The sequence below is a fragment of the Anser cygnoides genome, chromosome 3 (genome assembly GCF_040182565.1).
Source record: "Anser cygnoides isolate HZ-2024a breed goose chromosome 3, Taihu_goose_T2T_genome, whole genome shotgun sequence".
NCBI lineage: Eukaryota > Metazoa > Chordata > Aves > Anseriformes > Anatidae > Anser > Anser cygnoides.
The window spans coordinates 87,872,436-87,900,301 of record NC_089875.1 but is presented as its reverse complement, the minus strand read 5'-3'; the positions used below and the strand labels follow the sequence as shown (position 1 = coordinate 87,900,301).

The 27,866-nt window shown below is 40.5% G+C and overlaps 1 long non-coding RNA gene across 1 annotated transcript; it reads right to left on the bottom strand.

The window, feature by feature from the left end:
• Positions 1 to 794: 794 nt before the first annotated feature.
• Positions 795 to 19,550, bottom strand: LOC106047528 (uncharacterized). Its single transcript, XR_007163821.2, has 3 exons — positions 18,429 to 19,550; positions 15,111 to 15,402; positions 795 to 6,247 (listed from the first exon to the last, which is right to left on the bottom strand). It is a non-coding gene; the product is annotated as an uncharacterized lncRNA (long non-coding RNA).
• Positions 19,551 to 27,866: the final 8,316 nt, after the last annotated feature.

The following is a 27,866-nucleotide window of genomic DNA, read 5'->3' as shown; positions in this document are numbered from 1 at the left end:
GTTCAATTAGCTGGTACTTCAGACAGGCACATAAAGTAGTTTTCCTGCAAATGAGTCATTTAAGAAGAGCCAAAGATGATAACTATTAAATGTCATAGAGGAAAAAAAAAAAAGAAAAAAAAAATGAAAAAAATGGTCGGTAAATCCCCACTAGAAGAAACAAAGATAAACAATCCTTAATTGAAAGAAAGCAGGACTCAAAGACCAGCACTCACGTTTCTTTGGTTTGAGCTCTGTTTTCTCCCTGAGCACGCACCAGCTGTGGCATAGCTAATATTGACTGTGATCATCTTTCATGGTCTAATTGTTGCCTACATTTGTGGCTGCATAGGGCACCACCCTGGGCCACAAAACAGCCTATCCTGGTGTAGGTGGAATATAGCATGAAGTATATAGTATATATAGAGCAAGGTACAAGGCATGTGAGCTCATCTGACCGTTTCACAGAAAGGTAGGGTGCTCCTGTGCGGCCTCCATCTTTCAATGCTATCACAGCCCTGACACACACCAAGACTTTTTCCCCCTTTTTTTGATGTCTCACAGTTGCTTTAGCTCTAAATCAAACTCCTCCACATCCAGGCGTAAGCGTCTTCCATCTTCAAACATCATCAGTGGCACATTCTCTAAAAATTACCCAGGAAGGAGGAGGAGTTAATGTATTTGATTCCTAGTTTGACAGGTTGGGTCCTCTCAAAGCTCTCAGCAGTCTGCAGCAGTTATGTTGACAACAAGAAGCCAGGAGCACAAATATTAAAAAAAAAAAAAGAAAAAAAGCGCACTGGGTAATCAAATGGAGGTAATAATTTACCTCACCCAGCAGACAAAAAAAATTAAAAACCTCAGAGGAACACCTGTGAACCCCTGGATCATATTCAGTAACCTACTGTCATCTCCCTTGCAAATCCAGACTTATGAAGGCTAATTGTGCTTGTCCCAGTTAATACATTGCAACCCCAAGGAGGACTCTGAAGATTTAGCTTCTGAGATCTCATATGCTACTTGTCAATCCCCTGTAGGAAAAGGAAAGATAACGCCTGTCTCTGCCATCTGTCCCGTATCAGCAGTGCGCTGCAGCTCCAGTACCATACCAGATCCAGTTGTGCTCCTTAATATAAACAGGACCACAAAGAGACATAAAACCTTACTAACTTACCCCATCCCTCTGTATTGTGCAACTGTAGACCAGAAGGGAGCTGAGGGCTGAAATGGTTTAACAAGAGCTGACCTGGACTGTAAGGAGACAAACTGGGCATCTTCCTGAGGTCCCTGACATCCCTATCTCCTGTGATTGCTCACTGGTTCAAGTAGTGTAGCTCCTATCTGTACACCTAACTTCAGACTTCAACCTATTAAATGAAGCAATTTAAAATAGATAAGAAAACATTCCCCAGCATTCCATTCAACTGGAGGATGTCTCTGTCTTTAAAAAGATCTGTTCACTTAGGTGACATTCCTAAGCCATGCTCAGGCACTCCTTTCCTTAGAAAAGTTAGAGTACTGGTTATTTTCACTAAAAGTTAGTAATATTTATCATTTTCACATGGATTTTTTTTTATTTTTATTTTTGGATGTCAAGACCCTTAGCAAAGGTAAATAACTGCAAAATAAACCTTTAAAGAAGTGCAGTTCAGCATACAATGGTTTCAGTTCAAGGGACATTAAAGTTCCAACCCCACTAGACCAGGTTGCCCAAAGCACCATCCAAGATGACCTTGAACGCTTCCAGGGATGGGACATCCACAGCCTCTCCGCGCAACCTGTGCCAGTGCTTCACCACTATCAGAGTAAAGAATTTCTTCCAAATATCTAATCTAAATCTACACTTTTTTAGTTTAAAGCCTTTACTCCTTGTTCTATCACTACATATCTTATAAAGTCCTTCCCCAGCTTTCCTGTAGGCCCCCTTTACATACTGAAGGCCACTATAAGGTCTCCCTGGAGACTTCTCTTCTCCAGGCTGAACAACCCCAGCTCCCTCTGCCTGTCTTCATAGGAGAAGCGCTCCAGCCCTCTCTGATCATCCTCATGGAGAATCACTTCCCTTGACCTGCAGGTCACACTTCTCTTTATGCAGCCCAGGATATAGTCAGTTTTCTGGGCTGCAAGTGCACATTGGCAGCTCTTGTTGAGTTTCTCATTTACCATCATCCCCAGGTCCTTCTCATCAGGTCTGCTCTCAATCCATTCTCTGTCCAGCCTGTGTTTGTTCTTGGGATTGCCCCAACCTATATGCAGGAGCTTACACTTGGTGCAGTTCTAGTAACTATTTGTTGTATGAGAAATTGGTTATAAATGTGTAATTTAGGGCTTCGAGGAAAATTTTAAAGCCACGTATAAATTAACAACCTAATACTGCTGTCACTGAAGTCTGTTAGAACATGACTGGACTCTAAATGACCACTGGAAGTTAATGTTTCCCCACAGAAATTCAGCGAGTCAAGCATTATGCTAATTCTTCTCAGTTATTAAGGACAGACTTCCTTAATATCAATAGCTGCAAAATGCTCCCACATATGGCAAGCTGTGTGAGTGTGCTTGGGGCATGGGTGGGTAGGGGAGAGGTGGTGTTGTATTTGAGCATGCAAGCATAGAGAGGTGTTTGTAGAGATAATTTTTGTTGCTTATTATTTGTTATAAATAGCTTTATTACCCCAGAACCTAGAAACCCAACATCTCATAGAACCATAGAATGCCTTGGGTTGGAAGGGACCTTAAAGACCATCCAGTTCCACTTCCCTGCCATGGGCAGGGACACCTCCCACCAGACCAGGTTGCCCAAAGCCCCATCCAGCCTGGCCTTGAACACCTCCAGGGATGGGGCACCCACAGCTTCTCTGGGCAACCCATGCCAGTGTCTCACCACCACCTAGCAAAGAATTTCCTCCCAACATCTAATCTAAATTTCCCCTCTTTCATTTTAAAATCATTCCCTCTTGTCCTGTCATTATCTGCCCGAGCAAAAAGTGTCTGTAGAGCATGTCCCTGTGTGACATGCTCTACAAAGTTGGAAGGCTGCTCTAGCCACCCACAGCCTCAGCGAAGAGACAACAGAGCATTAAAGGCATATAAGAACCAATCAGACAGTATTGATTGGCCTGATAGACAACAACATCTGCATGCCAGCAGCCTCATCATCACTACGTCCTGGCAGAAATTACAGGCACAGAGAGGTATTTTAAGGTGCCATCCGAGAGGGGATTACAGAGCTGTTCTGTACATGCTTTCAGAAGTTATTCTGCAGTGCGTTGGCAACATGAGCTTTATTGGTGCACTTTTGAAAACTGGTGAGCAGGCAGTCTTGACTTTCTGGGATGACTGGGTGCAGCAACCAACATCTTCAGTACGAATGAGAGATGCTAGCCTGGCTAATATGACTGATTATCTCTGTTTGCACATTTTAGTTGCTGTGGATACCTTGTATGACACCATGTGAGGAAGAGACACCTCAGCAGCTTTAGTACCAGAACACAGATAACCACCTTAACACACCACTTCATCTTAGAGCTTGCAAGAAGGTGGTTATTTTAGGACAGACATGGTATCATCCTCCTTTGGCTGTATTACTTCTATTCAAAGCTTGCTTAGTTTTTTAGTTTGTTTGGTTTTTTATTTGTTTTTTCTTTTCTTCTGTACAGCACTAGAGAGCCTTAGGTTCCTACTGCAAATTGGGGATAATGATTGTCTTTTTGTCTTTTTCACTCATTCAAAGACAAGCTCTGGGAGGCAGGCACTGCCTTTTAATATTCATGTGTGCAACAACTGTGCAAAAGAGCCCAGATATAGGTAAGGGCCCCTAGAAATTCCTTCAGTACAAGTAGTAAAAGCAATAATAAGGTAATCCTACCTCACAAAATATCTTCAACAAGTAGACATGGACTATAGTATTATCAGTCATGTCAGGAAGAACCTAATGGCAGTTTACCCACAAGACCCGTTCTTCTCACTCACTACTGGCACTCAGGGGCGCCTAATGGCATGTTAGAGGCAGAGCAACAAGAGAAGATCAATGTGACACAGAAAGAAAAAACCTAACCCAGTGGTGTGTGGAGAAAGCATTCAATCAAGCACAGGGGAAGCAGCTGCTTTGTCATCTGCAAGGCTCTGTAAAATACCACAATCTAAAAAGAATAAAAGAATTTTAAAAATAGCACTCCATTTTCCCTTCTTTAAAGATTTTTCACCCCCATCATTTTCTCTTCTGCAGAGTTCTCACCATCAAAGCATTTTAGCTTTAATATTAAAGTGACATATCACTTTCTTTGTCTTTCCTTTTATTTAAGGGGGAGGAAGGGATTTGAATACTTTCCTTCATTGTTGGATTTATTTTCTTCAATCTAAAAATGGTTTTGAAATTCTAAGCAGGTTGAGAAGCTCTGGTAGAAATTCAACAACTTTCTATTTATTTTATAATAAAAACAAACACAAAAATCTATTATATAAACCTCTGTCATACTGTGCAAAGGGCATTAACAAACCCTTTGCAGCTCTTGCACTGAAAGTCCTTCCACAGGTAAAGCAGGACAATGCACAAAAGGAAGCTCACCTACCAAGGTCCTGAGTCTGGTTGTCTTACAAATACCTTCCTCCTGGCAGAGACAGGCATCCTCACTTTGGCAGTAGGGTATTCTCCTGCCAGTTGTCATTCTGAACCTGGGTGAGTGTGGCAGTGGATGGTTACCACTGCCTCTTAAACAGGCTCTGGAAAACCGTAGCAGGTCAGACTACTCTTGGGGCAAGTCATTTGGTAATCCTTCTACCGGAACTTGAGTGGAAACAGCTGTAGGTGGGTTCACTTTTAAGGGTAAATCACTGCTAAAGCACCATTCAAGACCTTACTCAGAGACCAAGGGATATTATACTGATGCAATGAGCAATGCAAATGACTTAGAGATCAAACCATCCCCACTGGCAACTACAAAATGAATAGCTTAACAAGCAAATATTTTTATTAAAGGGAGAAAAACAAAAATGCCTCTAGCAGGCAGATAAACAGGGTAACAATAAGTAATCCTCAAAGCATAACTGTAATGTATAGCCTTTTCCTCTGCGGAGGGAACAGCTATGCCAGCTGTGCGCCTTTCCCCTTCTCTGCCAGCCTTCACTGACGGGGCAAGACTTTGCAGCCTTTCAATGCCAAATTTCAGTTGGGCAAGCTGGTTTTGGGAAGCCCTTGCCTCTGCCCCAGCTGCTCCCCACTGCCTGGGGCTGGGACAGAGCTTTGTGGTTCCTGTCTCTCTGCCACCACTCTGCCTAACCCCTGTGGTGTATCTGACAGGTTCAACTCTGGTGCCCTGGAGGCTATGGGCACAAACTGGAGCACAGGAGGTTCTCTGAACATCAGTCAGCACTTCTGTGCTGTGTGGGTGATGGAGTACTGGCACAGGTTGCCCAGAGAGGCCATGGGGTCTCCTTGGAGATCTTCAAAAGACACCTGGAGATGGTCCTGGGCAACCTGCTCTGGGTGGCCCTGCTTGAGCATGGTTGCTACCCTCAGCTGTTCTGGGACTATATGGTTTTAGCTGGAGGGACAGCCCACAAAGTCACTAACAGGCCACCATGCCATTATCCTGACAACTCACTGACGTGTCTCGGGGCTCAGAGCAGGGGAAGGAGCATGGGAAGGTGGACCTGGAGAGGGAGCACAGCCATGGTGTGCACTGGCAGTCCCATCAGGCTTTGCTCCTCCATGGCCATGCAGGAGCTCTCCAGCTTCTCCCACCCCTTTCCCCACAGAAGAACAGGGCCCTTCCCCTCAGTCCCCACTCACCAATGCTCACCAGTCCCAGCCACAGCTGGCACCTGCTCCAAAGACCTCAAATGCCAAATGTCAGGGCACAGATATGCCCCTATATCTGGATAGGGGGAATATATGGGCCTGTTTGGGCCCACCTCCCAAAGACACTAAGAGTGGTGGTTTTTTGCATGTGTCACATACATAGCATTGAAATATTGCTGGGTTGTACAAGGGACCCAGCTGGAAATTGCCATCTCTGGACCCTTGTTCCTGACTATCCCGTACAGAAAGCAGATGTCCTTTACCTATGAGAGCAAAGGCACCCAGCAAACAGACCTCAGGGCAAGATGACATGATGATGGCTTTCCCGTGTCTCAAGAAAAGCATCTTCTGCATGGCAGGCGAAGAGGAAACACATGGGGGAGAAGGCAGGAGCCACATGTGGGAGTCCCCTAGCAGAAGTGAGAATAAACACTCGCAGCCAGATGCCCAAACACAGTCACGATGCTGGGACTGGAAAGGAAACAAGAAAACTCAATTAGTGTCATACTTTTTCTTTCTTTTTTTTTTTTTTCACAGGTCCATGAGCTCCCAGGGGGGTGAGAATGTAGCCTCCACAAAGCCTAGACAATACTGTGTTTTATCGAAGGCAGAATAAAAAAAAGAATTTAAGGATTCTTAGTTTCCAGTGGGAAAATCATCCCTGTCTTTTATTGCAAGTGTGACTCAATGAAGAATGCTGCTACCGATAAAACCTCACACAAAGCTCTGAAAGAACAGTATACAGGATCCTTAAATACTAACATTATAGGGCTCAGTTTATGTCTTCACTGCAGAAAAATATAAGGCATATATTATATAAGGCAGGACTGGTAAGTTCTGAACCAGCTCCTCTAACAGTGCAGAGATCTCAAGAGCAAATAGCATCATTATCAATAAAATAAAAATAACTTTTCATTTACTGCAGTTTTTGTAACAATGCCTATTCTGTTCACAGAAATCTGCTGTTGATTGAAAAAGCCAGTGGTTTTCAAAGTAGTGACAGAAATTACCTGCCTTTCTCTGTATGCAGTGTTTGCTTTCTCCCCTATGATTTAGCTGCCTTGATAGCAAAACTGTTTTGACTAAATTACTGCAGCCTGCTTAGGCAGACAGTTATATCAATATAAAGGAGGTAATATATTTATAGGCAGTACCAACAAATATTCACATTGACATAATGGTTATACAGATTTAAATACATTTGTACTTCTCCCACAGTCACTTCACAGAGGTAAGACTTCTGAATAAACAATAGCTGTAGTAACCATGTACAATAGTCGGTAAACTTTTATATCAGCTTCATTTGATTACTAAAGTTGAGATGAAAACTGTCCTCCAGGCTTCCAATGCATGAAAGTCTAGTAACAGCCACAAGAGCTTTTAAGGTAAAAAATGGTATTTTGCTGATGGAATTATTTCAACTCTGGAGTTAGATAAATTTCTGACTGTGCAGACTGACAAAATGACACATTTGGTGGTTTAACTTTGACTGCAACCACTACTGTGTTGCTTGATCCTGTCTTTCTTCTTTTAAAGATCTTTTTTCCAATGAAACAAAAACAAAAATATGTGGAGCCTGTCTTTCTGTTCTACCTTTGAGCAGCACTACGACAGCAGGAGGTTAGCTCACAATAAAGTGAAATAACCAATAAACAGATATATTGCAGCATAGCTTGCAATTATCAGTTGATAATGAAACTGTCAAGGGTTATCTAAGAGGAAAACACATCTGGCCATGCAGAGCATCCCAAGTAATCCATAACTTTTTGTTACCTTATCACCAGTCTAACAAGTATTCAATAACATATTAAACTGAGCTCGTAATAGAGGCTATATGTCAAAACATTCTTCAAAAATTTACTAATGAAATTTTTATAACATTAAAAATTCTTGATAAATCAGGCCATTAATTTGGTCATATTTTCTTAAAACCAGGAGCAGTAGCTGTTTGAAGCCCAGGGCATGCAGTGGCCATTCCAATCAAGATGAAAGGAGGAGCAGGGACAATTTGCCCATTTCAGAGAATGCTCTTTCTAATCACGATCAAAGCTATTGAAGCCTTCTTTGTAGTGCAGGTGAGAAATTCTTCAATTAATGGTTCCCACCTACCCAGTGGGAAACATTGACTTGCTAAAACTTTTTGTAGAAAAGACTTAAATTTAACTGATTTCTTCATAGTGAAAAGAAGAAAAAAAAAAAAAAGGAAATGTAAGGTTGTAAATTGTCGTATGGTTTTATCTGGGAAAAAGTTACAATTTGTTTATTCAAACTATTTTGTTTAGAAATTTAAATAAAAACACCATTCTTTTGCCAGAACTGTGATCTAAAGATTTTTAAGCACTAACATTACTATTCTTCCACTTGCTTCCCTATTGTTTGTTGTTTCATGGTTTTTGTTTTGTTTTGTTTTTCCCCTGAGAATTAGGAGATTTTTAAATAAATTGAATACTTTGATTCAATGGATATAGAAGTTGCAACTGGAGACAACTGTCAATGCAATGTTTCAACATGCTTTCATCTTTCTTCACCAAAACTAGTTTTCAGCAAAATAAATAACATTTCAAAAGATAGTACAACTACTCTATGCAATTTTTCTTACCAGATTTAACCATGTTATTTATCTTTTAATCCACTAACGTACTAACATACTGTCTGCTTCTTATCTATATTTTGATCTCTTCAGATTTTCTACAGAAGCTTGGCTTCAAAAAAATACTGCCAACACATGAGAGAGGTCAAATATCTGAGTGCAAAAAAATGGGACACCCAGCTCATTAATAAATTTCCGTGCAGGAGAGGTCACTGCGCTACTCTTGCTGAACCACATCCACATACCAGGTATTGCAAACTTACCATGAATGTCTTTAGGTGTAAGAAAGTAGTTATTATAGCATTTCAAAGCCACAAAACTTTATGAAAATTGTAGATATTAAATGTTATTGGTTCTACTAAATCTGAGATCATGCAGGCTGAAAGTTTGTTTAGAGAGAACCAGAGAGATATGTCCCCGTAACTCTGAGAGAGTACAGCTTTACTGCCACCTTTTTCCAAAGCACAAGCTAGGGCCCTTATTAAAGGAAGCACATAAATTCGTAGCTTACTTCACTTACTCATAAAAGAATAAAACAAGTTTGACTGTTTAACACGTTCTTCCATTTGGAAGGACACTGGCAGCCAGTAGATTTTAATCTGGGTTTTCTAGAAAGAAGATATCTGCTTTATCTCTTTTGATACACCTCTCAGTAGAAATAGACTTTAAATGAACAAAATCACTTCTTTTTATCTTCCAATGATGTCTTGAAAAAGATGTGATGGTAGAGGGTTATTTCATAGCTGAGAGAAAAATAAAATAAAAAAGAATGGGATCACTATTCCATAGTCCATCAGAGTCTTTCTAACCACCACCTTCTTCTCTGGATTATGACTTCCAGTTCTACTGCCAATAAATTTCAGCAGGTTTATTGTGGTTGCAGCTGGGAACCTCAGCCCTATTATTGCTGGTTATCTCAGTCTCACAATGCATTTGATGCAACCTAATCCATGAGTAGTAATTTTACCATTGGTTGGAACCATTATAGTCTCTCTAATAAAGAAACAAACATAAAAAGAGTGAAAAAAAAAAAAACCTCAGGTGAGAGAGTCCACATTATAGAGGTCACAATCAAAAGTTTTCTATGCAATAAGCATTATCAGCAAAACCTAAATTAACTATAATTGAGAGCGCAATACCATCAAAAGGAAATGGTTCAAATAGAACAATGACACCGTAGGAGTAAAGAACAGTTCGTTGTTACGCTCTTTTCTCTGAGGAGAGAGAAACTAAATGCCTAGCTCCATGAGCAGCAGAGATGATGCAAGCTGGTTTCCTACAGCTCCGTATCTCCAGACTGTGTTCTCCTCTGGATTCTGTGATGTCTGACAACACCACTCCCCACCAGCCTCTCCTCTGCTGGGGCATGAGCCTTCCACCTCCTCCACTTGACCAGCTATTTTCACTAAACTTGTAGGGGGGTTTTGATATCTTTATCTTTCTGACAAGTCTGCATGAAATCAGCTCACATGTCCAAAAGTTTTGGGCAGTACAGGCAGGACTTTGGGCAACTGATCAAAAACCAGTCAGACAAATGCAACATTTTTTCGTAAGTTTTGTTTTCCTGTTATTTCTACCTGTCATCTTCCAACTCGTGCTGCTTCTGATTTATCTGTTGGATGGGGAATAAATTATATATCAGAGAAAGGGGTGAGGGAGGGAAATCATCAGCTTTCCTAAAAATTACAAAAAAGTGTGCCTGTAGAGACAGTGAGCAAGAGAGATGCTTTAACTTCTGTGTCATGGATGTGCCATGGGAGGATACTGAGAGGCAGATGGTCAGGGAACAGCAACAACATGTTAAAGAGAAGCCTCTGGGAAGACTTTATAGCGGCCTTCCAGTACTTACAGGGGGCCTACAGGAAAGATGGGGAGGGACTCGATCAGGGAGTATAATGATAGGACAAGGGGGAACAATTTAAAACTAAAAGATGGTAGCTTTAGATTAGATATTAGGAAGACATTCTTCACAGTGAGGGTGATAGAGCAGGTTGCCCATAGAAGCTGTTGATGCCCCATCCCTGGAGGTGTTCAGGGCCAGGCTGGATGGGGCTTTGAGCAACCTGGTCTAGTAGGAGGTGCCCCTGCTCATGGCAGGGGGGTTGGAACTGAAATATCTTTAAGGTCCCTTCCAACCCAAACTGTTCTGCAATTCTATGGTTCTAAGGGAAACTCATGTTCCACACCTGAGAGCTGGAAAAGAGGTAAAGCCTCTTGACATCTACATCTAATGCTGCCATGAGAAACCCATTCCTTAGTGAAGACAGTGATAATTTACTTTCCAACAGCATGGAAGCAAAACTCTACATTGTCCACGCCAGAAATGGTCTGAATCACATAGCTGAGAATGACAATAGGAGTCACAGACACAATAAGAGCTCCTTATCCCCAAGCACTTCCATGACTCATCTGCTGGTACATTTCACGTCTAAATGATTCTCAGAAAACTTCTAAGCTCCCTAAGGAAGAGAAAGAGAGAGAAAGAGAGAGAGAAAGAGAGAGACTGGCAATAACATTTGCCATTTTAATAGCATCTGACTTCTTTGAGCTATTCCATGCAAGACAAGGAAAGCTGTCTGCTTTCACTTACCAATAAACTAATATGAGTGTAGAAAGAAGCAGTTTTTATAAACATGGATTCCTTTTGGGTGATGGATTCTCCATATGGGATATAATAGTGTTTGAATGCCACTGCTGCTTAAAGTGAAGGCAGAAGCACTGCCTGCCCACGCTGTGGTAGCTCCAGAGCTACCAGTTTCTCTCTGTCTCCAGCACCATGTATGACCATGCTTCTTGCACTTGTTTCAAAGCAAAGGGAAAGGTTGTGAAGCACTGCTGACTGACTCAAGTTCAGCTTGTGTTACTGTCTCACTGCTGGCCTGTACGAAATTAATTTGCCTTCATAACATTTCATTATTTCATTAACAGTTAAACTCAATCTCACCTAGCTCTATGCTTGAATAAGATGTAAATCAGAGGACCACTCTAGTTAGAGATGGGCCAAAATTAGTGTCAAACTCTATGTCACATTAGGTTTCCAGGGTGTTGAATTTTGAGGTGTGAATCCAGACTGGTCTCACCAATACTTTGCAGCAGAAGATGAGCAAACAATTTGTCCAAATATAGGAGCCCCATCTTCACCCAGACAGAAATACTGAATTCGGCCTCTCCTCCAGCATGGGAGATGTAAGAAAAGGCCCCCACTTTCTCTGTGTGATTGCTGTGGAGATCAAAAAGGCATCCATAAATCTTTCTTTCAGCAGCCTGAACAGACATGGGTGAAGGTATCAAAGGCTAGACATGAGCCCAAGTGGATCTCCTGTCTTTGCTCACAGAAAGGCATGAATGTGCTGTTGGTATCTGTGCCCTCAATGGTAGGTTAGCACTTACATTGAACTGGACTCAGCAGAAGCTGTGCAGATATTTGCCTTTAAGAATCTAAGCCCTAAAGCTGCAGAGATGAGTTCCTGTATTGTCCAACAGTGAAAACTAAATTGATTTGGATTCAGGATTTAAAATAAAATAAAATATAAACCCTATTTAAATTAAAGAAAATAATTTTAAAAAAATAGCTGTTCCATCTGTTTCTAACTGAAATTTACTACCTTGACCTTAAAGTCAAAACTTCAACAAAGATTTGAAGATTGAGCTAAATTAACTTTTCTTCCTGAGATATAACCCAGAAAGAACTGTGGCATGTGATTCTTTGGAGCATACTTGTGTTCTGAAAGGTTTTTTACAGAGCTGAGAAATCAGGCTTAGCAACACAGTGTTTTCCATTTTAAAGTACTTCAAAGGCTTTGCCCTGGACTACGGCTCTGCGAGCTGCTGCAGGGCTTGCCTCTTCTCTATCCCCTGCTTGCCAGGACTGGCAGCACTGACCTCCCCAGCACATTCCCCAGCTGCAACCTGCCCCAATGCCATCCTGAAAAGCATTCCCAGAGAACACTGAGCTGGGAAATTACATTGCACAGCCATGTATCAATTAAAAACAATAGCCCTCCAGAAAACACGAGGCAGCTTCTGGAAGAGTGAACCTCTTTGTGGTCTGCTGTATAGCAAACCTCTCAACCTTTAATTTCATCCTGCTCCCAGTGCTGTGGGGCTCTGAACTTCATCAGAAAAGATGCTTGTTAATGACTCAGCTCTGGGAACCCTGACTGATTTAAAGAAGAAAATGTATCCTTTGAAAAAGATCTAATGGGAATCTTTTCTTTCAAATCACTCCTCAAGATCTGTCTCTGCTGTGACATCCATCAGCCAGACTACAATTGTAAGGTGTGATGGCAGACAGGGACAACCCGCATCCCCTATCAAACATGTTTTCAGACAATTCAGAAACACCACGCTGGGTGTATGGTTTATGTAATCTCCTTTATAGTTTATGTAATCTCGTCATATCGTTCTCATCTCCTTTCCTTCCTTATTACCTCCTTTCATTTTAAACATATTTGTTGTATTTTTTATGAGCCCCTGCCCTCCTCTGGTGTTAGGGCAGCATGAGATGCTGGCCAGATTGCACTAATCCTGCAGCTGAAGCTCTGCACTGATAAGTGGTTGGCTGCCTATGCATATATACTTAAATGCATTTATAAACACCCACAGGTGAGTTTGTATATAGGCATATATGTGCATGCACACACCTATACAGCCCTCCCCACATACCCTCTCTGTTCCCAGAAAAACTACCTGGAGCTCCCTACAGCAGAGCTCCCAAAGGTGAAATGATTCACATCATTGACATGGTAATATGTAAAAATCTTAAAAATCAAAAGTAAACAAGCCAAATTCTCTTAGGTACATTTTTAATATCTGACAGGAAGAACATTTGTTTTTTAAGGAATATGAATTAATTCCCCTAAATATACATAACTACTTCACTGGAGAAATGGAATATACTTAGCAGGATCAAATAAGAGACTAAATCTGCCAGAAGAACTCTCTTTAAGGAAAATGTTCAAACACATAAAACTTTTAATGCTTTTTTTCCCTTGGAAGCCACACAAGATAAAAGCAAACGTGTCACCATTCTAAGTGAATTTTAAAAGGTGAAGAATCACTGCATGTTTTACTACCTCTATATACATTGTAGAATTACTTACAGCATGAAAGATGTTTGCCAATAAAATGGTAAGTAAAGCATGAGAAAATAAACTGAAAATACTTTGGGGCTGTTGGTACCAGGATTATTTATTGCAATGGTTGACAGCCAGCCCCTTTGGAATCAGTTAGAGCTTCACCACCCTGACTTCACCCAGGCATCTGCGCTGGGACACGGGGCCAGGTCTCAGTCTGATTACCTGGCATGAGTACTTCAACTGGTAACACTGGTGCATGGAAAAATTAAAGGCAAGCAGTAGTGAAGTGTCCTCTCATTGCTGCATTAGGAACATAAATCTCCAATAAGTTCACATGGTTGGGTACAGCTGGGATTCTGGCCCTGTTTGTACTGGTCACCCCAGTAAAGTTGCTGGTGCATCTGAGAGCTGCTTTACCAATTACCCAGCAAGCTCCCAGTTCACTCACTGTGCCTTGAGCCTGTGGCAGACTACCAGCTTCTCTGTTTGGATGCCCAAATTCACATGCTACCAACAACTTTTCCCTAGCACTGAGTAACAGTGGCTGAGTTTCGCCCTTTGGCCATGAAGAGAAAGGGCAGAGCAGCACGGCCACTGTCCCGTTAAGACACCAGGCAGAAGTTTGATAGATTCCTGATCCTGGCTTTGAACACATTACCACTTTTCCTCCCCGTTTGAAAGCTCTTTAACGCTTTCACATCTGGCTGAATGCTACATCAGTGGCAGATTATTTAGCAAAAGCAGCAGAGTGGAGCTGAGGAGTACAGCCAGGGGGTACAGCAGAGATTTAGGAAGTATTTGGAGGCACCTACTCAGAGGCTAGCCCATGTCAGAGCATCCCTACCCAGCACTGTGCCCCTCTGTAGGACTTCCAGCCACATACCAGCAACCAGGTGGAAGATAAGAGCTGAAGTAGTAGTTTCGTTCCACATGGATGTTTTATTGACAAAGCTGAAGTCCCTAAGCTCAGGGAAAAAGTGAGTTTCACACTGTCCACATAGCACGAAACTACCTTTTAGGGGGAGGCCTCTGCAATGGGCTGTCTTTACATTCCCAAATAACTTTTCCTTTATCAGGTTAACTAGGAACAGTCTCAAAATTTACTACTATCACAGTCTGTATAAGAGAATATCAAGGTCAGACGTAGCCAATTTGTAAAGCTGAGTTATGCTAAACTGAATACTATGCTATAAAATAGTATACTAAAGCCTTTGCCACTGGAAGGCCTCCAGATACCTTACTCGTTATGTGTCAGAACGAATCTGGTCAGGATCACTTATCACCTGTAAATCAAGCTAACAAATTAGACGTACACGGTAAAATGACTTTATTTTTGTTAGAGGCTCTTACTTGTCACACAGATACAGCAGCTGCTAAGAGGACTGCAGTAGCTGCTGTGGCTGAGATGCTGTCAGCTCCTGTTTCAAGCCATTTGATGTATTCTGAAACATCAGCATCAAAAGTACATACCAGAAATCATGTTGCAATATACTCACCAAAGATAAATAAAAAAAATCATACCTGTCAAAGATATATAAGAAGTGGAACAGCTGCATGAAGTTGATGATTTTAAAATATACAAAAGCTATAGAAATCATGTGTTAGGGAGTTAAAGTCTGTTTGGGGAGAAGCTTGCAATGCTGCACAGAGAAAGGTCAAAGCTCACCTCCTTCCATCTGTCTTTATTCTGGTTGTCTACTTGCTTCTTGGACTACATGGTGTGTTTGTGGCTGAATCTTCTGGATAAGCTGCAGATTTTCTCTAAAGAGTGTCTTACTTCCTTGAGACAAATCCAAGCTGGCACCTTGGACTTCCTGAGCCGGAAGGCATCCAAACACCTGGGTCAGTCTCTGGTGACACAGATATGAGAAGCTGCCCAGCAAAGTACTCGCCACTGAAGCTGAACAGCAGAGCTGCAGACCAACTCCAGGTTTTTATGCACATGATGAATATTTTGCCTAATAGAAGATAAAATACTTTGCTATCATATATCAGAAAAGCTCTTGAGCAGAATTTAAACAAGCTTATTTAAACAAGACTTGACAAGCTTCCAGGACAATGTAAGCCAAGTGATATTCCAAAATATGTCCTCAAGATCACTATGACCAACAGAAATTACTTCAAAATTACCTTATCTGTGCATTTAGGTCATAACTCTATTCAGACTGAATTAGCTGCCATCAAATATAACATGACATAGAATCGCCGCCTTCATCTAATATTTGCTGTCTCCTAGAATTTGGGGTTTTCTTTATTTAATAATTTACAGAAAGGGACAGATGTTAGTGTCCTTGTAACTAGCAGGCTTTCCATAAATTCTTAAGCCCATATTTCAGCTTCAGCACTATTTAGGTATTGCTCTTACTGCCAACAAAAAACAAATAAACTTTCCCCATTCTGAGAATAAATTCACTTGACGGTATAGCAGCTTCCACCTCTTTACGCCATCAGGAGGAGAAAGAATCAGCTGCTGATGATTAAAATAAAATAAAATAAAATAAAATAAAATAATAAAATAAAATAAAATAAAATAAAATAAAATAAAAAAATAAATAAAATAAAATAAAATAAAATAAAATAAAATAAAATAAAATAAAATAAATAAAATAAAATAAAATAAATCTCTTCAGAGGGGAATTTGAGGTGTATTAGGCAATCATGTATCACACAGACTCCCAAAAAATTCTCTCTCTGCTATCCCGCAGTAAAGCCTCTGTCCCCAGAGTGCATCTGCCTGCCAAAGGAGGAAGCCATAGGAAAAGGATTTATTTTTGTCCCTGTTTAAATAATCACATGCAGCTAAATGTGTGCCATGCTCTGCTACATGGGAAGAGCGGTGCGTGCTCCACGGACACACATTGCTGCAGAGATGGTGAACAGCAAGAGGAGGCTGGGTTGGGCTCACCACAATCCCTTAAGGTGGGACAGGGATGAACCTGGTATGTCCTCTGCAAGGCCCTGGTGGTCACCAGACACTGCTCTGGCTACGTTTTGTGCAGCTTATTTGTGTGAGGAAAAATAAAATCTATCAACTTGAAATAATGATTAAAGAAATCTAAAGGAAAGGAAAGTTTCTATGCATCTTACAATTGCTGTAGTCTCATGAAGTTAAAAAAAAAAAAAAAAAAAAGTATACCATTTGGTGCAATGCAGAGTATTCCAAGGGCAAGAACTTTTGTTCTTCAGAATTATTTTTATAATGTCACCTCTGCCAGGAATGATTTAGGAGTTTCTAGATAAAGGAACGAATTTCATCAGAAGCAGAGAGATCACCTCAAGACTCTCTTCCAATTCTTGATGAATAAAATCCCCAGCCCTTTCCAGCAGCTTACTGCTCCACTCAGAAGCAGGACTTTAAGGGAAGGGAAATTATTTCTGAGTCTCAGTCTAAAGAACATCCTAAAAGAATTAAGAAAGTACACATGAGCATAGTGAGTAGAGCCAAGGTTGTTGACTAAGCTTCACTTTTAAAAGTGAAATTCTCTTAAATCAAGTGTGTTCAATGTACCTCTCTGAACTGTTATTACTGCATGGCACCACCATGCCCGCTGCAAGTGGGAGCAAATAGTCCCTCGCGTTTTCAGAAAGTGTCATAGCACTTCAGGTGTCATGCAAGTAGGAATCCTCTCTATAAAACTAACTGACACTTCTTCCAGTGCTAGACACAGCAGAGTATCAGCTGAAAACTTAAATGAAGCCAGCTCCAAAAGGATTTAAATATAAATCACCCTCACAGCATAGAGGAGGTTCCTACTGAGTCTTGCTCACCAGGCATTTCCTTCTCAGTATCAGTTAGTTCCTCTTAGTAAGCACAAATAAATGGGCAAAGGAGAACTAGAGCTGGAAAATTGCAATTTACTCCTGCAGCCAACAGAAGCAGCTGCTAAAAGAGTACATGAAAGGACTTTTCCTCCACTGCAACCCTTCTAGCATAGCTCCAGTAAGGGAAAAGGAACCCTAAACATCGCATGCTCCCAGCCACGAGTCACCACAAAAGGCACTACTCTGGGGTGCCACCGATCCTGGCCACATGTTCAGGGAATACTGCTTAGATGACTGAAGAAATGGAGAAGCTGATTTTGTAAGGGGGCACCACTACAAATTGGCTTACTCAGCCCAAAAAGAAGCAAAGATGCCACATCCTGAGACCGGGTGTGATTGTGTTACAAATACATAAGAGAGAAAACACAAGAGAGAAGAACCTTCCAAGCTCACCAACAGTGTTGGCAATATGAAAAAATGGTTATGAAGAAATCAGATTTCTAGACATCCAGAGACTGAAGTTCTGGAACAGATTTCCAGGAAAAAAAAAATATATATATATATATATATGTATATATATATATATTAGGAAAATCAATCAAACAAACAAACAAGCAAACAAACAAGCAAACAAGATAGTTTACAAGGTAGAGCCAACTGTGTTTGCAAAAGGGGATTACTTGGCTTGGTTTCTTGCAAGGAAATCCACCTCAGTACTTTACCTGCTGCTCAATGCTACTAATAACCTATAAACAATTCTAGGGAATCAGAGCACCGAAAGGCTGTTCAAGAAGACCATTGGTCACGTCAGCCTCTACATCAAAACACAGTGCCAGCATAAAGATTTTTTTTGCACTCTTCTGCCCCTCCGCCTTCACTGCTGTAAATTCTGAGTGGCAACTTTATGAGGTATGATAGAGCATTATATGCAAACAGCACAACATATTTAGGAAAAATGTATCTGAAATATCTAAAGATGATGAAAACATGCAAAATGAAAGTTTTAAATGTTCATTTAGGGAAAAGAGCTATCTACAATGCACAGTATGCTGAAAGGCAAGGAATTAAATTAGCATTTACTGCTGTATTTCAAGAGCCTTTGATCATTTCTTCTTAGCATATAATTTACATATTAATAAGGGAAATGCCATTTGTTTGTCCATTGCATTATCACTGTCTGATAAGCAAGTGTCATTAATACGTACAAATAAGAATCTCCCACCTGTCTGCTAGGACTCACAGCCCAAAGTTCTTTACAGAGGAGTCACATCCAGCCTGTTTCATATTGTCATGATTCAGCTGCCTCGTTAGTGGACAACTCTCCTTCCTCCACGCCAAGTCAGCAGAGAAATATCTTAATGCGTGCTGGGTAATAGCACAAGTCTTGAGATTTTTAAATCTAAATGCTGCTTTTCTGTGAGACCAAAATAGAGAAGTGCTGGAATTGTACTCATGTGCCTCTTCAAGCTGCACCCTGTACTTGTGCTCCTTAAAAAGGAAGGAAGCTAAAACCCAACTTTTAGAGAAATCAAGGCTTGGGAAAAAAATAAAAAGAAAAAAAAAAAAAAAAAGGAAGAAAGTCCAGGACAGTGACAGAATCGGAAGCTTTTGGTAAGCCTGAAAGCAAGGCTGACTGAGAGCTCACCAGAACCACAGTTTCCTTCTGGCAGAAGATCTGAGTCACAGCAGACACCTGAGTCCCTTGGTGTTTGGTCACTCAGTCAACAGCAAAGATCAGGGTTAATGCTATGTAGCCGATGGAGTGGATATGAGGAAAAATATTTTAAGACATTTTGGTCAGACCAAAGGTCCATTTGTTCCTGTAGCCCTTCTCTGGCAGAGGCTATTAGCAGATGCTCCTGCCAGGGAACATGGCCCATAGAGAGCCCTATTGACCACAGATGATCTTCCAGCAAGCAGGTGTCTGCGGCTGCTGTGTGCCAATTTGTTCTTCATGGCCTTTCTTCTCCAAATCCATCCCATCCGCATAACACATTCCTACTTTTACAGCTGACGCTTCATATGGTAATGAGTTCCTAAGCTGTATTACAAGCTGTGCAGAAAAAGTATATGTAATACAGATGTCTAATAGTACCATTACACTGCCCGTACTGCAAGGGTTGTGAGATACAGGGAACAATCATCCCTGACTAGCCTTCTCCACATACATCTCAGTAGTTTCTTTCCCAAGCTAAAGGGCATAACTCATTTAATTTCTCCATATGCAAAAGCCATTTCAGATTCCTGGTTAACCTTACTGTCCATCTCTGTACCTTTTCAATCTCTACAATATCTTTTCAGATGGAAGAATCAGAAATGAATGCCTTATTCAACACCCTGAATATGTAAGCAGTGAGAAAAATGATATCCATTCCTTTCCTTGTCACTTCTAGCATTCAACTTTCCTTCGATTCTCATTGATCATTATAATGATTCAGAAAAGTATGTATAATAACTTCAAATTGTTATAGCTAATAAGAAAATTATCATTTTGTACGTATAGTTGAGATTGGTTTTCCCATGTGCATTACTTAGATTTTATGGGCACCAGATTTTATCTGCCATTTTTATCTTAGAGTCAATTAATATCAAGCAATGATATTAGAATGAAGGAACAAAAGAGCGTCCTTTAAGGAATGAAGAGCAACCTTCTGATGCTCTTTATAGTTGGTTTGAATCTTGGCTTCTCAAAAATATCTTCTTTGATCAAGCAGCAGTTGTCACCACATCACCCACACCTTTTCTCAGCTCATTTATGAGTATATTAAACAGCACAGAACTGGGACTATGGACTTTCCACTCTATTGTGAAAATGGAGACCATTTACCCCTACTCTGTGCCTCCCTTCATTTAACCAATTGTTAACCCATCACAGCTTAATCCCATCCAGGACTTTTAGTAGAAGGCATTGTTGAAAGTATTTTTGTAAATTTGTTATTAACCGCATCACCGTTACCTACATATTCTTCAAAGAACTAGATCGGATTTGTGAGGAATGACTTCAGCCTACAAAATCTGTTTTAACTATTTCTCCTTATGTTGTATTTTACATCTCTACTAACTCTATCATTTGTTACAGCTTCTATTGATTTTTCCGGTACAAAAACCAGACTTACTGTTCTGTAGTTCCTTAAATTCTCTCTGCAGCACTTTGTTAAAAAACTGGTGCCGTTTCTCATCCATCCAAAAGGGGAAAAAATTAAAATAAAAATAAACAATAGGTTGGAAGCCACAATTAATTGTTCAGCAAATTCAGCCCTGAGTTCCAAAGAAAATACTGGGCTCATGTTATCTGCTGCTGCCACTTTGATACTACCCTTTCCACTGATTTTTCAAAAACCTCTTCTGGTGACATTTCATATTGAGAGCGTTCCCCAGGCTCACCCCTTAAAAAGGAAGGTCTTACAGTAGGGCATCTTCCACAGTGGCTGTCATTGAAAATAATTCACTTTAACTTTTGTTCCCTACTTTCACCGGGCTCCCTACAATTTCCTTCTGCTGTTTGAGATATCAGTAGTTTCACCTAAAACCAGTTATTCTAGTCCATACTTCATTTTTCATTTTCTAATGCTGGTAGAAAAGTACTCACATTCATATGATTTTTTCCAGTACATATGCATTTTATCTAGCTGCCTATTTCTATGTCTCATTCTTAAACAGATTCTGTTTTTTTAACGATGATTGATAAAAACAGGGACCTTATTTAGCCACACATGCTGTTATGCTGCCTCATGTTTTATAGTATCCTGTATTTAAGTGTGTAATCACTTTATCCCAGAACATTTAACAACTCCAACGATGAAAGAGAAAAGCACAAAGAATAAATTCAAGACAGCTAGCACTTTCACTCTTCTGTACATTAGCTGTTCTCCCTTGAGCACCACCACCACAACCAAAAAAAAAAAAAAAAAAATCTGTATTTAAATTAGAAGGCTAGACTATGTTACTTAAGCACAGCCTTAAATGTGAAAGGAAGATATATATTTCTGCTCTGGGTTTATCATTAGTCTTTGAACATAAAGCAAATGTTCAATGTCATATTTGTACTACCACATGCTCTGAGAGACTCCAGGGAATTTGCTCTCTGCTCATCTGAAGCGGTAAAAGTATTTGACCTATCATTTGTACAGCAAGCCAGTAGTAGGGAATGAAAGCACTAAACCATCCTTTTAAAACCACGTGCAATACCTTGGCTGAAATTAACACCAGCACTTCAGTGCTCACATACAAAAAGGAAACACTGAGTTCTCTCTCTCTCTCTAATGTTACTTTTTCTTTCAGAAGTTACCAAAATTGGATATTGTTTTCATGATGAAGCTGACAAATGATTCCTACTCACAATTCAGCATCCCCAAATATTTGTCAGCAGCATTTTCTTCTCATTACTTCTAAATAAGTATTTTCTAACAGGACTGTGTTGAGACCTATGAATCATACTGGCATTCTTATCCAGGCCAAAAAATATGATGATGAGCTTTTTCAGATACATTTACGAGTATCTATTGAGAAACAGTTCTGCGGGTACAAGCTCTGGAGAGCACCTTTTTAGTGATTTACCTCTGTATAGAATTCCCTAGCAGCTAAAATCTATGATCCTTTCTGTCTACTAACCTCAGCAGGACTACTTGTACAATTAAGGATTAATTGTTTCAGAAGGGATTGCTTACAATGCAAGCAAACATAATGAACATGTAAGATGTTTTTATATTCACATGGTTTTGGCCAAATCATCAACTGCTGTACTTAGCACAGCTCCAAAGAAGTCAGTTAATTGATGCTGAAGGTCTGGTTCCTACCGTTTGTGTGATTTAGAGGGAACATGATAGAGAGAAAGAGATCTTTGTCAAAAAAAAAAAAAAGTCTCTACTAACATATGAGAATTTTACTCAGCAGACTAGTAAGAGAAATAGGCTGGTAATGTATGATTTATTTCATTTTTCATTAAGATCTTTTTAAGGCTATTAAAAACACTGATAAATCACAGGTTAAATGTCAATCCTCTGCCCTTGCTGGGATTTGAAACATTTTGAAAAATAAGAAGATATAGAATTTAAAAGTAGCTGTAGAGTGGCAGTATTATTTAGGATATATAAGTTATTAGTAAATAATCAGGAGATGATTTACTGGGAGTCTATATGGATGACAAAAATGTTGAGGTGCATCAAGTCTGAAGGGGCTTAAAAAGGTGTAAGAGGTTTAAAAAGGTGTAAGGAATTAAAAAGGTGTAAGAGATTAAAAAAGGTGTAAGTACTTAAGGTAGTTACCATTTCTAATACAAAGGGACCCTGGAACACCCTGCTCTTAATAAGGGAGAACACTGTCCTCAGCTGCTCAGCGTTTAATATACTGTGTTTATCCTGGGCTGCGTTGTAACAGTATTTTCAATTCCCCTCATTTTGCTTCGTCTTTTCCCTTTTTCCAGAAACTGGCATCCTTCTCTCTTACAAAAGATAAGACACTCCTGAAACAAAGTTCAGGGCTGAATTTGGTTTCTTGTGCTTTAAATGGTTTTATAAGAGAGACAGGAAGCTCTGTCCTCACCTTCTACTGCCTGGTGTTAAAAAGAGTTTTCCTAATGCTCCTCCAACTCTAAGAAAAAAAAAATACAATAAAACTATTGCCACAGCCCAAATATGCCATCAGAGCTAGTTCAAATCCAGCAGGACACCCAGGACACCTGCAAGTCTTTGAGACTATAGTTAAGTCTTGCTGGTGTCATTCAGCAGAGGACTCTCGCATCACTGGCCATCTCTTCATGTGGCCTGGGGCAGAAGCAATAAGCAAAGCTATGAGCTAAGTGCTTGCTTCAAATCAGCCCTTGTGTACGTGCTGCCAGAAGGGAAAATGACTCACAACACATGATAGTCCTGAAGTGCAGTGGAGAGAATGGCTTTTCTTCTTGTACCCTTCCCAGCACGCGAGGACGCTAGAGCTCTTCCTTCCTTTCTTCCTCCCTCCCACCTTTCCACCCCTCTTCCCCTTCTTTCTCTGCTTCCTTCTGCTATAAAATCTCCATGGGCTGGACCACTACTATTGTGCCTCTGTTCAGAGATACCCCGTGCAGCTGCCAAGGGTTGACCTGGGAGGAGCAGCTGGCTGTAAAGGAAACAATATCTCTTTTAGCAATTTTTCTCACCATTATCTCTCATTTCTATGGGCACAGCAACTTCAGAGGTGAAGAAGTCTTGCATACCAGCATTTATAATGAAAATATATACATATATATATTCTCCACTGACCTTGGTCTTCTACATCTGTGGGAGGTGTATGGAACATAACAGCAGCGCGTGGAAAAGTTCAATTCAGTCAGTCACGGCTTTCACACGGTAAATGCATTTTATTAACTATAAGCTTTCATTTTCTCTCGTGGGTTCACAGGAGCCTCATGTGACACTTATCTAAGGAGAAAACAGAACAGAACAATCTTTCAAGAAAAGAACACCATAAAGCTCACAATTAATTCAGCTCTAAAATATGCAGAACACAGGCCCAAAAGCCAATTTAAAATCTTCAACATAAGATCAAAAACTACTACAAAAGGATATAAGTATTTTTAAACAGGAATGTTCTCTTTAGGAGTCAAACTATTTCACAAGTTGACAACTTTCTGTGTTCAAACCCAGTAGCTTTCCTTTGAAGCAACATTTCACATTGAGATCTGATGGAATCATTCAACATTACAAAACAGGAAAGTATTATTAATTATTCTTATTATTTTGAAAGTTCCAAAACTACAGTCACAGTTAAAGGTCTCAAGATGTACACAGCCTAAAAATAAGAATTAAAATTAAAATTTAAATTTAAAAAAAAAAAGGACTAGATCCTTCCTTATAGAGAGTATAGCTGGCACATTAGAGAGCAAGTAGACAAAATATGTAGGAAAACAATGCAATGATAAGGAAAAAAAGACCCATGAATTTGCATCCTGTTTCACAGGGTCATATATATATAAAGAAGTAGCAGGTCTACCAAGTATTTGTAGAAGTTCCCCCTTAAACCAAAGCATGGTTGTATTCCTGCAGGGATATTTGAAATAGAAGAAATGCACTGTCAGACCCTGCCAAACGCAGCCTCGTCATCTGAAAACAGCATGAGACAGAGAAGGAAGTAAAAATCAGTCATCTACAAAACTCAAAGCACTGGCAAGTCAATCAGCCAGATGATTGAACCATATGTGTATAAACACACAGTCAGCAAGGGGCATTAGCAGAATAATATCTTGTCATTTTAGTGTTACTAGCACACGGTAGGGGTATTAACTTAGCTAAACTTAAAACTGCGAACACATAGCAAACCTAAAGCTCAAGTTCTCCTTAAGATCAGACACGAAGTGGTGTTTAGACTTTCCATTAGACTGCTACACAGAAGTGGACTTCACACATTTTTTATCAGATCTTTTTACTTTTGCACTCCATTTCTCCAGCACGTGTGTACCTGCTGCAGAGCACTGTGAGTGCCACGGCCTCACGGGTGCACAGGTGGATGCTCTGCAGCCAGCTCACAAAATCTGCTCTGCAGAATGTGTGACCACATCACAGCGTTGTTGTTATCTCTTCGGCATTAGTTAACAGCTTGCTGGAGCAAAATGCACACTTTGGGTTGTTCATGACATCATCTATCCTTTTATACCACTAAGCCCTGGTCTGGGGATGTCAAAGGTATGAAGTCATCTAGAGGCCCATAATATTTATATGTTAAACAAGGAAAGGTTCATACTCAGCAGCTAAAAGTATAAAGGAAAAGTCACTTTTTTGAGAGATCAAAAAAATTGAAAGCTTGTAAAAGTTGTAAACTTTTGTCTCCAGCACCTCCTACATTTGTTCACTATTAGATTAGCAAAATGATTTTTTTAAAGGTTTTTGCTTTTTAAGAAAAATGAAATGATCTATGGCTATTTCCATGGCTCCTACAGTGGAATTTACCTATGGGATTAGTTTCCCAGACATGAGATTGGAAATAAGGGTGCTGCAAAGGATGATATACCATGCTGTCGGGATGGTGCGATGCATTCACTGCTTAAAAGTAAGGATTTATTCGGTGACACTATTGCTTTCTGATTACGTGACACCGCATGGTAGCAGGGAAAAGCAGAAATCAAAGGGAACAACATGAATAGAAGAACAGTGCAGCCAAAAGCTTCAGCAGAAACACTCTGAAAAAAAATAGGGGCGGAAAGGATATGGGAGAGACCTAAACAGCATGCATCTCCGTGAGTAACGGTTGCCAGAAAAATGGAAGGATTGTCAAAGGACGGGCTTAATTCTGGAAATCTCTAGCTGTGAAGCAGTGGATGTGCTTTGCAAGTTTGAAGTAATTTGGGCAGAGGAAGCTAAATCTGCAACAGCAGTACATCTTTTGAAGGAACTCTTCCTTCTATGCAAAAGTGACATTCCTTCCTGGCTGGGCACCCAGAGGGTGGCAAGCAGTTTTGCTCATTCCCCTGTCCCACAGAAGTACCTTAATGATGATCACAGACCCATCCACCTTTAGGCAACCCTAGAACAGAGGTAAATAGCAGACGTTTTCCTTCTACATCTCTCCCTTCTCCTCCCTTTCATGCGCATGTCATGGTGTTGCATCTCCCGGAGAAGCCCTGGGGCTGGCACTGACACCCCAGGAGCAGAGCGTACAGAAAGCTACACAGCTGCTGCCGGTGCCACGTGTGGGTTAAAGGGATTTCTGTCACTGCTGGGGCCAGACAGTTTAACAGTCTGTGAACGCTGTGCTTGCTTTCTTAAAAAAATACTAGGACTCTGTCATTAAATGCTCCCTGATTTGCACAGAATTAAACTATATTGTGCTGTAAGTTTTGCTTTGTTTTCTTGCATATAGTTTCTACTGTTGGCACATTGTTTTGAGATTTGTCATCTGCACTCTGAGCACTAAAGAGCTCACTGGGACACCACTTATCTTAATTTTTTTTTTTGACAGTTTTCATATACAAAGTCCCCTGCATAATAGCAGGTTCAATATTGTTTAAAAAAAAAAAAAATTTAACTAGCAGTTTTCCACGGAGTAAGGCACATGTGCAATATGCTTGCTAGATTACTTGCTCTGTCCTTGACTGTACAGGACATATCCAAAAGAAGATTTTCCCCCTTGGGCACAGTTTCCATACATATGTAATTAGTTACTTTTCACACATGCGTGATTACAGGAGGAAGACTGGACAGATATTTATGTTCACAGGACATCCTGCACAGCCGTAGGAACATCTCCTCCTTTGAGACCCCATTTGCACTTCAAAATCAATCATATTAAGGAACTCCAGGCGTGATTCACAGTGAACCCAAACTCTGATTTATAGCAGACCTGGAGTGCAATTTGTCTCCTGCCACCTCAGCTGTCCACAAGCTCAGCACCTAGGGTAAGCAAGTCTTCTCCATCCCCTCCATACTCCAGGGAGTATCTTTTGATACAGGTAACTTTCTGATCGGTGATTCATCAGCACCTCTTTTTTTTTTTAAGGACAAGCTGAGTCATTTCCTGGATGTCTCTGCCCACTGATTAAGAGCCTAGATCACTTTCTCAGACTAAATAGCTAACTTCAAAGCAATTAATGTTAGGACAGATTAATCCTGCCCTCAGTTAAATCACTGTTCTTCAGTTCAGGTACTGTTTTCATCTTGGGAAAGAAATTACAACTTAAATCTCGGGGAATCCTGGCAAAGTAACACTCCTCTGAGAGTCAAGAGTCCCAGTGTCTCAGGTGTTATTCTCTATTCCAACACTATTTATGCTCTAGAAACCAATTAGAAAGAAAAAAAAAAAGAAAAAAAAAAAAGCAAGAATAGTGATAGGAGGGACACCTGCCTCCCAAACCATGTCTTTTATCACTACACAAGCATGAGGTCCCTTTCCTCACTGTGTCCTGGGAAGCTCCCACTCCCAGTTCCCCACTGGTCCAGTCTCAATGAGACAACTGCAATCACTTAGAGCAGTTACCGGCCCAGCACCAAAGGCACTTTCATTTGCAAGAAGCCTTGAATCTCATTATCCCAGAGCCTGTTTGAGAGCTAAATTATGACATATAGGAAAAGCATCTCTGTTGCGCCCACAACAAGAACATGAAGGCTCATCACCTGAGTCCATGAAACAGTTTTAGGCTGCAAATTCCACTCTCATCTAAGTATCAAGAGGATGGGGAGGTAGTGAGACACAGTTCTGCTTTCACAGGCAGGTTTCAACATGTCTCTGTAGACTGTCTAATGTTAACACCAATCCTAGATGCCAAAGATCCCTATTAAATTCAGAAAAACAGAAAATTCTTACTTAATGCGAGCTTACAAATTATATATCCAAAATGAGTGCTTAACATTGGGTCCAGTGTAGTGAAAGAGAATTTGGGTGCCTGCTCCTGAATTGCTGAATACACTTTTCTTGGAGTCTGGAGGCACATGGTGTGGAGATCACAGACAGGTATCAATGATGCCTTTTGCAGACCGTAAGCACATTATCCATGAAAGAAGCTGTAGCAACCATATTTTCAATCGATTGACTTTGGTATTTGGACAGAACATTCCTTTAAATGCATTATTGTGTAGACAACCTACTGACCTTTGGATCTTTAAATAGGAATATTTTTTGCCCATGCTGAAGAAAAAGCATAAACATCCAAACTGAGAATTATTTGCTCACTGCACTGCAGTAGCCTCATACC